Source organism: Tachysurus fulvidraco, chromosome 14 (assembly GCF_022655615.1).
Source record: "Tachysurus fulvidraco isolate hzauxx_2018 chromosome 14, HZAU_PFXX_2.0, whole genome shotgun sequence".
Taxonomy (NCBI): Eukaryota; Metazoa; Chordata; class Actinopteri; order Siluriformes; family Bagridae; genus Tachysurus; species Tachysurus fulvidraco.
This window is the reverse complement of record NC_062531.1, coordinates 3,739,988-3,753,308: the sequence shown is the minus strand read 5'-3', so window position 1 is coordinate 3,753,308 and position 13,321 is coordinate 3,739,988. Positions and strand designations below refer to the sequence as shown.

Here is a 13,321-nt window from a genome sequence, read left to right as displayed (position 1 = left end):
CGGGTCGGGTATAATAACAGCGGCGTCGTGTCTCTGGTAATTTAAAATTAATGTGTTTTTACCGAACGGACCCGAGAAGACCCGAACTGTATCTCGTGTATGTGCATCGTCTCGAGTCCTTTTCCAACCTCTCCTCTGTTTGCCAAGACCGCTTGCGACATCGTGTGACTAGCGTGTGGTAAGTTAACTTTAAAAAAGTTGAAACAGACCTGTCAATCAATTTTCTATCCACTCTCTAGCGGTTACACTAAAGTAACATTCGGGTCCAGTCGGGTTAAAAAAAAAAATTGCCGTCAGGCCGGACTAGGGTCTAATTTTTTCGGGTTTGTCTTGTGACATGTGGCTGGCGACGTGTGGCTGGAGGTAAGCTCATTTTCGTTGAAACAGACCTGTCAATCAATTTTGAACCTGCTCTGTAGCGGTTACTTTAGTGTAGAGTTATGCAACATTCGGGTCCAGTCGGGTTTAAAAAAATTGCCAACGAGTCGGGTCGGACTCGGGTCTAATTTTTCTTAAAAAAAATATATATATGCACGTCGGGTTCGGGTAAAAAGTGATTCGGGTCACTTCGGGTCGGGTACATTTCTTTAAACCCGAGAAGACCTCTAGTCTAGTGGAGGATCAGGGTTCAAACCCCAGCACTGCCAATCTGCCACTGTTGGGCATTAGAGCATGGCCTTTAACCCTCTTTGCTCCAGGGGTACAAACTGTATCATAGCCGCCCCTGTGCTCTAACCACAACCTCCTCAGTTGGGATACGTGAGGAAAAGAATTCCGCGTGGTTGGGTGGATTCCAAGGTGTTTATTTCACTTTTTTTTTCCAAGGAGTCTCCAGTGTCAGTTCTTCGAGGTTACACTAAGGCCACGTTCACACTGCAGGTAAAAGTGGCCCAAATCCGATTTTTTTGGGGTCAAGTGACCAGGTCAGACCTCTTCAGGAGTAGTGTGAACACTCAAATCAGATCTGGGCCACTTCCATATGTGGTCCTGAATCAGACCCATATCTGATTTTTTCCAATGTGGCCACAGTGTGAACAGCCAAGGCGGATTTGATGCGACTTTTACGTCAATCTACATCAACATTCATCACGATTATGCGCCGGCGAAGACTTTTTTTTTTGCTTAACACACACACGTTACCAGTCGCCGCGTTTGTGTCACGTTTTCCAAAAAAAAAAACTTTTAGCCGGCGCAAACCTTTTTTTTTTTTTGAGTGCTTACGTGAACCGGCTCATTATGTTTGCATTGAATACATCCTCGCCAACCTTTTAGCGCAACTGCGTGCTGCGTGTGACGTCATTTTTATTGTTCGTTCGCGCATCCGGGTCAGTTCGAAACAGCAAACAGTTCACACTGGTATCTGATATAGGCCACATTTTAAAAGCTAATGTGAACAGCCAAACAAAAAAAATCTCCGAATTAAGACTTGCAGTGTGAACGTGGCCTAAGACATAATACGACATAATAATAATAATAATAATAATAATAATAAGACATAATGCCATAATAGCACTTATATTCATTGCACAATCCAGATGTTGATTCATTTCCTTTATCTCCATGCTCACGAGTGTTTACATACTCATACATATTCTCCACATGGAAAGTGAAGTACTTTGTAAAAGCAACAGTTCTGTCACGTGTCCGAATAGTTTAGCACGTACCTCGCCGATGCCGTAGAGGTGCCTTCGTTCGAGAGCGCGACAAACGCACAAAGGACAAGCGTCGAGCGTCAACTCTGGCTGCGCGACACCTTATCGATCCGTCTGCACAACAAGCGAATCGATAGGGTATAAACCGCGACAAAGCGATACCGCCCGACCTGATTACTGATTACAGAACCGACGCGGAACATCTCAGCGAAGAGCCAGCATAGACCTGTATCTCTGAACGTTCTTACAGCAGTGCTGGGGCACAAAATATACAGCTGTTACGCCGTTCCTATGGAATTCCATTTAGCCATTTAGCTTGTCTTCGGAGAACACATACTTGCTTAATGCCAGCCCATCAGGAACGCTAGCTATGTTGACAACACCACAGCTGATTATGACGAGAATTACATCAATGTCCATTTGGCTTCGGGATGTATGTATGATACGTTGCGTACGGCATACTGTATATGTTACTTAAGCTTGTCCAGAAGCACAAACACATAGCCACAGTCTTGGTTTATGATGCTGCTAGTTAAAACAGGACAGAAGTGTGTGTGGGGGGCATAGAAGCCTTTATTATCACCACATATACATTACAGCACGGTGGAATTCTTTACTTCACATACCCCAACTGAGGAGGATGGGGTCAGAGTGCAGGGGCAGCTATTATACAGCGCCCCTGGAGTAAGAAGGGTTGAGGGCCTTGCTCAAGGGCCCAGCAGTGGCAGCTTGGCTGTGCTGGGCTGTGAACCCCGATCCTCCGATCAACAACAACTCAAAGCGAGAAATAGTTCTCACCTCTGCTCGTGAAGCCGACCGACAAAGTTTCACGCAGATCCTGAAATAAAAGAGTCACACGCACAGACGCCGATAACGCATTCATTAACCTGGTAACAAGATAAAAACCCCATTAACTTTCTTTTTACAAAAGAGTGTTTGAGCTGCACTTGGCTACAGGCCACAATAAAAAAAAACAAAAAACCCTGGTTTCTAGGTAGCCCTCCAAACACTTGAGTAATCTCGTTCCTACTAGGCAACACCGCACTCCCGAAAGACCGGACAAAACCAGTACGGAGTCGTCATTTTTGTTAACTGCGATTCGATGTTGTTTTTCCGAATGCTTTAAACCGAGTCATTGTAATGAAAGGTCAGCTCTTTTTATACTCAGTGATAAAGAAAGAATAAAACAGGCCAGACGTGATGTAAGAGCCGTAGCTGTAATCACAACGACGACAAGGTTAATGCTGAACATCCTGTAAGTGCAGAACCGAAACATAATAGTGGAAAAGTAATGGTTTATAATATAATCATGCTATTTGGTGGCACTCAGAAAAGGACCGGTTCCCTCGGGAGTCTGGTTCTACTTAAGGGAACTTTCTTCCTCGTGTAGTCTTAAGCGGTATTTAGGAATCTTAGGGCCTTTTTACACCCGGCGTCTTCGTGTGTTTTCTCTGATCCGATAGCTATCTGATTTGTTAAAACTGTTCCATTTACATCAGGCCACATAAACGCGTCTCGGCGAATCGGATATCGATACGATCTTTCTACTCCTGATCAAAATGCAAATATATTTTGCCTCATTTCCGGGGTAATTGAAATGGAACACGCTTCGGTGTACGCGGTCGCTACAAAAAAACAGCATTTACTGTTTGCTGCGTTTTTGCTGGCAGCAGCAGCGCGTTTTAAGTCCCAACGAGACGCCTGAGTGAAAGATCGGAGCCGGCGCTGGTGGGAAAACATATTTGTTTCTGGCGCGATTGACTACGAGTGACGTACTTCCGTTTGGGAGGAGTATAGCACTGACGTTTGTGGCTCGAACAACCACATTCGTTTACACCTGTCCAGTTTCATCTGAAACGCGTCCCAGACCACCTCCTGAAGGGGTTCGAACGATCAGATTTATATCCGTCTCGGAGGGCATTTAGCATTTAGACCTGGTCTTTTTACCATCAGATAGATATCTGATCACAGAAAACGCATGAAGTGACCAGGTGTAAAAAGCCCCTAAGTACAAATCTACGGTCGGATGTGTGCGGATACGCCGCACAGCGTATACTGTTAAAAGTGCTTTACGCAATATAACGAAATTAAATCAACCGTGAAGCTTTTCTTCCAAAGTTCTTTCAAAAGCCAACGGTTAATCAGGTGATAGATAATCACACGCAGATGAGAGCTCCAAACCAAACACTCGACTTTTGAAGGGATTAAGTACGATTCGGCATTTTCTTGCTGAGTAAGCGAACCAAGCGGAGCTTTGTGTGAAAATCGGCACTCCTAATACCAAGAGCATGCGACGCTCTCAGCTTAAATGTGTCAGGATGGAGAAAATATTCCAGCTATTTGAGCCTCTAAACATTTCTTTTTTTTTTTCGACATCCTCACGGACGGACGCCACTATCGCGCGTTCGTGACACCGGTCACGTGGAAAAACATCGCACGTCGTAAAAGAATCTTTTGGTTCCTGAGTGGAGAGGATAGAGAAAGTGATGTGCTTGTTGTCAGCAAAGATGGATGGTAAAGAAAGTAAAGGCAATGTTAGGAATTTTAATTAAAATCTCAGCGTGAGATCTGCTACAACGCTCGTCTAAAAAGCCACCCATAAGAGGACGGAAAACACGCAGGATAACCGAGTCAAGTCAAGTCACGTTTATTGTCACATCACCATAGCACATGTGCCTTGGTGAGTGAAATTCTTAGGAGCGAACTCCAGAAATTGCAGAGCAGTTATACAGATGAAGACATAGGTAAAGAGTTGACATGTGAAAATGTGCAAACACGGATGGAGAACCACAAACACGCTGCTTTGTAACCACAAAACACTGATGGAGAAACGTAAACATACGCGCTAAGAGTTTGTGCGCAGATCATGATGGTTGACGACGGAAGCAGAATGTAATAAATTACTTATACGCTGAGAATCCTTGTCATTATAACCGGACATGATATTGCTTCAGGCTATTATAGAAGTTTCTTGGGATGGTCTTGAAAAAAAAACAAAAAAAAACAAAACAAACACAGTCTCTTATAAGTTCATACTTGTTTGATTCAGGAAATTAATACGTGCAAATGATTTCATGAAACATAACGTCATAACGTCTAGACCTTCCTCCATAACCGAACACCTGGTAAATCAGGTCTCCGACCCTTCAGGGCTGGAAACAGGGACGAGTGTCATCCTAAAAAGATGTGGCTAAAACAAACAGAGCTCATCGTCATGAAATGTGCTGAGCCGTACATTTAGATCTGTAATCCAGACCAAGGGCAGGTTTTAGCTGCACTCAAGGCTGTTCTATCACTTCGGTGATAAGAGGCGAAAGGTTGTGTTGGTTGACTTGAGAGCTTCCTGTGTAGGTTTTAAACACAAGAGCAATGATTGTTGACAGAACAAGTCCCAGAAACTGTGACGTTTTCGATCCACGGTGCCAAGTGTTATTCATTGGTGGCTGATAAAACTTTCGGATTAATTGTACACTGCGAAACGAAGCATAACTCCTGAGTGGTGAGTCAGTCTGAGGTCTTAGAGTTTATCCGTGAGTCACGTTGACTTTGTGGCTCACATACACGTTTATGAAAAGCAGTTGTTCAAGTCTCATCTAAATAGTCTGAACATTTTGCACCATAATGATCAGTAGAGATGACGTCATAACGTCAATATAATAAAGCAGCAGTCACGTGCATCCCTCTTTTTCTCCCCAAGAACACTGGACAGTTTATTCTGGTTAACGCATTTGATCGATTTCACATTAGACCCAAATGTGGTATACGAATCGAATGTGAGCTAAAAGTTTTTTGTTGTTTTTTTGTCCGTTTCGTGTTGCCTGATGTCCTGGTTAGGATGAAGCAGTTGTTCAAGTCTCATCTAAATGTCCTGGTTAGTATAAAGCAGTTGTTCAAGTCTCATCTAAACAGTCTGAACATTTTTAAAATGCACCTTAATGATGATTACAGATGACGTCATTATAACCTCCCTATAATAAAGCGTAATTAGAGATGATGTCATAACATCACTATAATAAAGCAGCAGTCACGTGCATCCTTCTTTTTCTTCCCAAGAACACAGGACAGTTTGCATTTGATCAAATTCAGGCTTACCTCTCTCTGGCTCAGGACTACATCCAGACTCTCAGGCTTTCTGTCATGATCCTTTAGTTAAAGAGTTCATAAGAGATTCGACTCAACAGGTATCGACTCCGTTTAAATCCCTTTCAGATCTGGTAATGCATGAAAAACACATCAAGAAAAATCCTCGGTGCAATAGCGCCAGGAAACCTTTGTGTTCAAGCCAAGCGTTATAAATAAGATGCATAAGAATGTTTGAGTGTGTTAAGAGGCTCTCTGCAGAAACAGCACTGAGACATTTCGACTCACTTCTGCGCACAGGTCGAGGGAACCAAGTGGGCGAAACCATCCGAGCCGCGCAGAGGGGGAGCGGAATTCCGCACAACTACGCTTTGACTATTTTCACACCGATAAACGTGCTCTTTCTTCGTTTTATACCGAGAACTCACTTTCATAGAGCTGTATTTTAAAGCGCTATTTCGGCTCGAAACGGCACGTAGATGTAATTTTAAAAAAGGCTTCATTGACGTCCCCTAAAGAGAGTTGGTCGCGACTGTTTTGGTAACATGCAGTAGGTTTTCTTTACTTTTTTTTTAACTTATGCGAACTAAATTTTCTTGAAAGAGTTCACGACGTGCCGAAAATATACTATTTCCTCTAGTAGTTTTAAGGTTTGTGTGTTTAAACGTGTTTTTTTTTTTTTTTTAGCGAGGAAAGTCTCTTTAGGTGAAGGTGAATCATGGTGCGCGCGCGCGCTCGTGCGTTTCCCCCTTTTTTTTTGGCAGAAATCAACCAAATGTTATTGTGAGATAAAGTAAAACTTTGTTTGCACAAAAACAACATGACCAAAACGTGCACAGTCACTTCTTTTGGGTGCCATCATGTACAGCAAAGCATTCATAATAAAGCACATAAAGAAGCAAAATGTGGTATATGAATTGTGGGCTAAAAGTATTTTTATTAATTTATTTTTTTGTCCGTTTCATGTTGCCTAATGTCCTGGTTAGGATGAAAACCAAGAAGGTGTTTCTCCTACCCTGAATTACCCCATGGGATCAAGCACTGTAGGTTGATTTGCAAACCAATGAGCACAAGCACATCTCCTAACAGGACACATCTATTCTCATGTTAAATACTGCCATTTAAATTGCACCACGGAACCGTCTTTCCGGCCCTTCTGACTACGTTCGCACGATTCTTTATGCCTATGTGAATAAAAAGCTCAAAAAAATGAACACATTAATAAAATTAACCAGAATAGGGTTAAGCGTGTGTTCAGCTTGTTTAACTTTAATCTGCGGTCGGTTTTCGGGTGGAAATCTCGTTTTTGCAAGCAAGTGTCCGTATTCCCGCGACTGTCGGTATACAGAAAAATCTAAACCGTATCACTGAGAATCAGCCAGAAGTTGACCCCAATTATACAATACAATAATCATTCATTTGTTTTCATTTGCTTGCTTTAATTTTTTTTAACAAAACACCTCATTTGCTTTTCAGTTCACCACGACAGGCTTCGTGTAGCTTGTCTCTGTGTAACGACCTCTACCGTTGTCACTTGTTTGCATGTTCTGTTCAGTCCATATATTTTCAGCTCAGATGTGAAGCTATAGTAAATATATATCTTCAAACACTAGTTAAACTAACTAGTGTAAAAATTGGTTGTTTGGTGTACTGTACATGTTACAAGCCAGACTTCGTATTGCACTCATCGACCGATTAGCGAAGAAAAATAAATATAGCAGCTATATTCACTCACCAGAGGCACCAGGAATCGCTGCTATTTTATAGCAAGCTTTATTTTTCTTTCGTAATGTCTAATATGTGTGGCAGGATTGGTTGAATCCGAGTCTATACGTTTTATTTACATTTTTGCATGTCATATCATAAATCTGGGCCTAATAAGAACCTTGAACTGTAATAGTTAAAAAAATAAAAATTTGTTTAAATGTCGCTTGTTGCTGAAATCATGGCTCAGTGTCAGTTATATACAAGTTGCTTGCTGGGGTGAGTGTAATAAAACAGATGCTAATATTTTCTATGTTTTAATGAAGCTCCTGTCCACATGTGTAAGTAGTCAGGTCTGTCTTGTAAACAGATGTTGACCCAAGTCATCCCATGTAGAAGGTCAAATAAGAAAAATAAATAAATAAACTTTCTTTATCGAGTCATGTTTCTCTCTCCCACGGCGATTTCACACAATTTATCAACCCCAGCGCTGACAAGTGAAGAATCGTTTAATATCGTAAGACTGCTCGTTGTGTCACCGGTGTGCTGTTAGTCTGTGAGCGAGCTGCTAATGTGTTTTATCATCTGGGATTTGCATCAGAGACGAGAGCTGCAGTTTAAGTCAAGCGTGTGAACATGAATAGGGGGAAGTTCAGCTGGGGAGCCAAACATGTTGCATCTCCTGCCCTTCCTGGAATTCTCCACCGCCTCGAGAGAACGTACTCACATATGGGAAGAAACGGGAGAGTCAGAGATAGAGGCAGAAACCGAAAGAAAGAAGAGTGTTCCCTGCTGTGTATGGACTCCATCATTCACCCATCAATCACAAAACACAATCAGCGATCAAACCTGCCACATCCCACACCAAGCCTCCTACCCCTGCCTCTGCTGTGCTTCGATTATACTAACATATGAACCGAAGTGTACTACATTGTTTAGACATGCGATTAAAATGGGCTTTCTGTGTGTCTTAGAAAAAGGAAAGGAAATCTTTTGTCCTTCATTTACCTCGACGGTAGTAAACCGGTTCGAGGAAAAGCACGTATTTGATCGAATGTGAAAGCAGGAAAAGTGACGATCAGCATAAACACACACAATATCATGCACGTTTAAGAACTGTGTGTGTTATTGTGGGTTTTTTTCTTCTTTTTGACATCCTGGTTATGTTCTCCCTGTTCCTGTGTAGAGTCCTGTGACAGGAAGTGTGCAGCAATTTCAGACACAACAAGGCTGTCGTGTTCTAAGCGCAGGGTCTTAATTCTGTACTCCATCTGATTTTTCATCATCGTTGCTATAGATATTACACTCTAAGGTAAATTTTTGGTTTGTTGTTTTTTTTTTTGTCACAAACCTGTTGCAGATCATTCAAAGTTAGACCCCACATCATGGTAAAGCACTTAACAGCCTGGCTTTTATCTTTGGAAGGCCATTAAATCTGAATGGAACGACACCGACACACCCATTTGTCACACCTAAACGTCTGCCTGCACGTTTAAACCGACCACTTTTAGTGATATTTATCCCTTTTTACCGCTACACTGACGCTGAGTGAGCCGGCAGAATGTAAATGTCCTGGCTTATGGGACGTTTTCAATCGCTGTAAACAAACACGATGATTTTCTCACTGTGAGTCTGATCTGAAATCAGTCAGGACTCTGTTGGCTTTCGGTGTGAGACGTGAGTTTGTCCCTCTGTTCATAAACTCACACTAAATTCTAGCGGTTGACGAAAAAACCTTCGGATTTTAGACGCTTTACAGACGAACGGACACTCGGAGCGTCTCAGAGAGCAGAAATGGGTTCGATATCAACATTTACTGTGAAGATACAAACGTTTGAGTGAAAATACACAATTTTATTTTAGGTAAAACCAGAAATGCTTTTAACATGACAAATTCTGAGTGTCTACTTTCAGATGAGCTTCATATTAACACCACTGTGAAGTGAGACACGACAAAGACATTCAAACAGACAGATTTAAATGGTAAAAAAAAATTTTTTAAAGGAAATAAAACATTTCAGTGTTAAACGAGGTTGTATTTTTTCGCATTTTAACTTAGAGAAGAGTAAAATGTCAGCAAAACTCTTTCAACACCTCCCTTTTTCCCTAAGAGACTGATGACTTGATTGAAATTTGATTTAAAGCTCAAAATTGAAAACTAAAAAAACGTAACATTTTTAATCCAAGTTGTGAAAGTGCTGCTAAAAAAGGAATAAAACCAGTATAGAAGACTGTAATCAAGGTAAACGATCGATGTGAAGCACTTCCCCAAACTCCTGGGTGTTGTATATTTGTTTTTTTACCACAGAAATTCACCAGCGACGATTTTTTTTGTTAGCTACAATTGTTTAGTGTTAGAAAAGTGTGAAATGAAGCTATTAGGAAACGCCAAATGGAGAAGTTTGGGTTAGTTCCCTTCTGTTTAACAAATCGTCACGTAAAACACACTCCCTCCACTTTCTCACAGGTGTTTAACATTAGCCTGGGCCACAAATGCTAGCCAGGAGTGACCCTGCCCCCTACTCAAAACATTTGACCCCCGATCCTACAAAAAAACGGGGGCAGATCGCCATAATTCCCTCTATTTTCTCTTTCGGTAATCCGCTACCCGGGGCACCGCACCAGCCTTCATGCGGCATTTCTCTATTAACTCCACATGTGAGCGTTTCATGCTAGTTCCTTACATCCTTTCATCAAAAAAGCTGCAAGCTAAGTGAAACGTTCGCCGAACGTTCCTGAGCACTGGCAGCACATGAAACAAGCTGGGTTTCCAGGACGTATCTGTACTCCAGGCGCAAAAACAACGCGCTACAATATTTAATACCGCAAACTACAATTAGGTATGACAGACTTTAATTATTCCTATAATATTATACAGCGTGTTAGAAAGACACGGCGTTCACACTGTCTGTTTCCTGAATTGAAATGGATTCATATTACATTATTGTCTTTTTTTTTTCTGTTTGTTTTTTTAACGCCACATGACATTTTGGGGGCATAAGACAAAAAAAACCCTTGACTGCTAACAGCAGGAAAATAAATGTGGATGAACAAATCTCTTGAACGTAGCAGGTTGGAGATCTCTGGCAAACAGCTGATTCTGTCATGTTTAAACGCAGCACCTTTCATTTGCTGCCAGTTGGCTGGGAATTTTTTTCTCTAATCCGTTTGGTGAAAACGTTTAAAGAACCACCAGACCCTCCCTCTCTCTCTCTCTCTCTCTCTGTCTCTCTCTCTCTCTCTCTCTCAACACTAATCCACAGCATGTTCAGACTCGCTCGGAGGAGAACAGAGGACTCACATATGTGGACACAATGTACTGATGGACACTTCGTGCCCTTCGCTTATTGTACTGAATATTTAATACCACGTCGCCATCTGGACTCGCGGGGAGACGACATGCTTGTTTAATGACCTGTTAGCAGTGTTATAAGAATTCATTACAGCTCCTTAGGAATAAATGGTAATGTGTAGGACACAACAGCTGAGACGTGACGCTAGCTACTTAGACGGCAGCTACTTTCGTATGCACCGATATAAGACAACGTGATGAGCCACGTTAATGTCTAACTGATTATGCTAGCGGGGGGCACGGTGGCTTAGTGGTTAGCACGTTCGCCTAACGCCTCCAGGGTTGGGGGTTCGATTCCCGCCTCCGCCTTGTGTGTGTGGAGTTTGCATGTTCTCCCCGTGCCTCGGGGGTTTCCTCCGGGTACTCCGGTTTCCTCCCCCGGTCCAAAGACATGCATGGTAGGTTGATTGGCATCTCTGGAAAATTGTCCGTTAACCTAAGTAATAAGTGCCTTGCTCAGGGACCCAGCAGTGGCAGCTTGGTGGACCTGAGATTCGAACTCACAACCTTTACATTTACGGTATTTATCAGACGACTGATGGAGACTTATATTTTTAACATTTTTTACCCAACTGAGGGCACTTTATTGAGGATTAAGGGCCTTGCTCAGGGGCCCAGCTTGGTGGACCTGGGATTCAAACTCACGACCATCCGATCACTAGTAGTGCAAAACCTTAACCACTAGGCTACACTAGTTTATTAAAGGTTTATATTCATTCTTATAATTATAATGTACTGAATGTCTTTCCCCCCCCAATAACACTGCAGTAGTTTGCTAAACTGCCCCTAAGTGTGAATGAGCTTACAAGTCTGTGTGTTATTAAGCTTATTGTGTGCTACACAGATCCTGTTAGATCACTGCATCGTGTTATAGTCGATGTAGGGATCAAACACTTCGGAGAGAAAGTGTACGATGGGAGGACGCAGAAATGAAGACAGGTGAGAAGAACGTAAAATCCGAGACAAGAGACAATGCCTTACAAGACGTGTTGTGTCATAACGTGACGTCATAACAACAAGCCAAAGCCCTCTTCAATTCATGAGAGTCTCTCACAGAAAGTCATCACACACGTCTTCACTGGTAGGCGTTTAAAAGAAGAATCGTGTCCTGGTGATCGTGCCAATTCAAGCAGATTCACGCAAAATCAGGAGGATTCTGCGCTGATTATGATTGATCAGTTTCTTTCAGGTGTTCATTTGTAGCGTCACACATTTCTCCCTGTTCATTACAACAGGTTATTACAGGATATTTTTGTTTAGATTCATAACCTACAGTATAATCCTAATTAACTCAATTTCTGCTTCGGTTTCTAATCCCACATGTGAGGACATGTCCACACTAATACGTTTTTCGTTTGAAAACGTATATGGGATGTGGTAGCTCAGTGGTTAAGGTGTTGGGCTACTGATCGGAAGGTCATGGGCTCAAACCCCAGGTCCACCAAGCTGCCACTGCTGGGCCCCTTAATGCTCAGTTGTAAGTCACTCTGGATAAGGGTGTCTGCTAAATGTATATTTTTCTCTCCGTTTTGGCCTCCCATCCACATCGAGACGGCGTTTTAAGTCAACGAAAACATAGCTGTCGGAAGACGGATAAATTTGAAAACGGCGTCTTCGCGTCTTAGTGCGGACTGTGAAGACGGAGGCTTTTGCATACCGTGACGCATTTTTAGTCATGTGATGCAGTCGGAAGCAAATAAACGCTTAGCGGAAATGACGCAGGTCGAATTCCAGTGTGGATGAGCAACTTTTGGAAAACGTTTGAAACTGATAATGTGGACGCGGAGCGTTTTTTTGGCCGTAAACTCTGTTTTCAGATATATCCGGATTAGTGTGGACATGGCCTGAGAAAGTAGAAAGGGGGTGAATACTTATGCACAATCTGCACCAGGTCAGCTGTGCGTGACTGGCATATTTTTCATTTCTCTCTGTCTCTCTCTCTCTCTCTCTGAACGAAACTGAACACCAGCGTTGGAAACAAATGAAATATTCTCCGAGCCGAGCCTGTGTTTGTGTCTGCGATCGTTACTATCGCATTACAAGTCATGAAGCCAGCCTTGGTCTGTGTTTGTGAGTGAGTGAGTGGACTGTTGAGTAGGCCAGGTCACCGGGGTCATGGTGATGTAGTGTGTTTCCTCCCAGCAGATTCTACACACTCTATACACAGGATGACCGACAAGCCCGCCGGTCGTGCGAACGGGAACGGCCGTGTTTCCTCCGCTTCCTCCTCCCATAACGAACACGCACTCGCACTCGCGCTCGCACTCGCGCTGCTCTCAGTCAGTAGAACAAAGTGCACTCGGAGTGCACAACTGTACATTCACTTCGGAGGGCTGATTTACTGCCCGCTGTGCCACAGCACGCGCTCCACCCAGGCTTACTTCATTCGGTGGAAATACAGTTCAGCCTCAAAAAAGCTAACGTGACTGACGGTGGGTTCGAGTTAGCTTCGACAGTCACTGTGACGTCATGCGAACCGGATCCTTCCGGATTTTATTCGTTGTTATTCACAGTAAGTGATGGAAAAGTCACG

The 13,321-nt window shown here is 42.8% G+C and overlaps 1 protein-coding gene across 2 annotated transcripts in view; it reads right to left on the bottom strand.

Moving 5' to 3' along the window:
- Positions 1 to 13,321, bottom strand: part of ccdc120a (coiled-coil domain containing 120a) — a 71,815-nt gene that overhangs the window by 34,033 nt on the left and 24,461 nt on the right. The window contains exon 1 of one of the 2 annotated variants that reach the window (XM_047800289.1): positions 5,745 to 6,025. The exons of the other annotated variant lie outside the window; for it this stretch is intronic. The gene's annotated coding sequence lies outside the window, so the exon portion shown is untranslated. Of the gene's footprint in view, positions 1 to 5,744; positions 6,026 to 13,321 lie in introns of those variants that run through there. 2 annotated transcript variants of the gene reach the window in all.